Here is an 862-nt window from a genome sequence, read left to right as displayed (position 1 = left end):
GTATGAATCTAAAATATGATACAGGAGTTCTCGTCGTGGCTCAGCAGTAACAAAACCAACTAGTATCCAGGAAGATGTGGGTTCGATCCCTGGCCTCGCTCAGTGGGTTAAGGATCGACTGTTGCTGGAAGCTGTAGCGGAGGTCACAGATGTAGCTTGGATCTTTGTTGCTCTGGCTGTGGCTGTGGCATGGGCTGGATGCTCCGATTCGACCCCTTGCTTGGGAACTTCCATATGCCACAGGTGCGGCCTGACAAAGAAAAAAATAAAATAAATGTTAAAAATTAAAAAATTACACAAACGGGAGTTCTGCAGAGCCTCGGGCCCCTGCTCCCACTCCTGACTCACCGCTGTCGGCTCTCTCTGCAGAATGATTCGGTCAGGAAGCTGCGCCGCAGCCGTGGCTTTTAAAGAGGCTGGAAAGACTCCCTTGGAGCCGGAGGTCGCCATCCCCAGGTAGGAATCGCCCTCAGCAGCCACGACATGAAGTCTTGGGAGAAGGTACCTGCTGACCTGAGCAGAGGCGCAAAGTGAAAGGACCCGTTTGGATGCCCGCCGAGACTGCGAATCGCCGAGACTGCGAATCGCCGAGACTGCGAATCCCTGTGGTGACGGCTCAGATCCTCGGGATCGTGCTCAGATGAGGATCCACACGCGACTCCCTGACCTGCACCTGCGTGGGTCCTCTGAGCTTGTTCCGCAGACGTCGTCCATCAGTACCGAACCCGGGGTCGAGGTTGAAGTCCCCTTGGCAGATCGTTAAGTCCAACGTTTTCGTAAGTTGATACTCAGCTGTTCAAAACAAAACAAAACAAAACGTTTGGAGACCCACTGCACCCACACTTTGGACCACAGGCCCCCC

The 862-nt window shown here is 53.9% G+C and overlaps 1 pseudogene; it reads left to right on the top strand.

Moving 5' to 3' along the window:
• The window catches only part of LOC146407346 (small ribosomal subunit protein uS10 pseudogene), a 7,501-nt pseudogene extending 6,639 nt beyond the window's left edge, over positions 1 to 862 (top strand).

The sequence above is a fragment of the Sus scrofa genome, chromosome 1 (assembly GCF_054392235.1).
Source record: "Sus scrofa isolate SSC_HxYL_T2T_F1_AM1 chromosome 1, Sscrofa_HxYL_maternal_Yorkshire_Landrace_v2.0, whole genome shotgun sequence".
Lineage (NCBI taxonomy): Eukaryota > Metazoa > Chordata > Mammalia > Artiodactyla > Suidae > Sus > Sus scrofa.
Note: the sequence above shows the minus strand (reverse complement) of the source record. Positions and strands in the feature narration are given on the sequence as shown.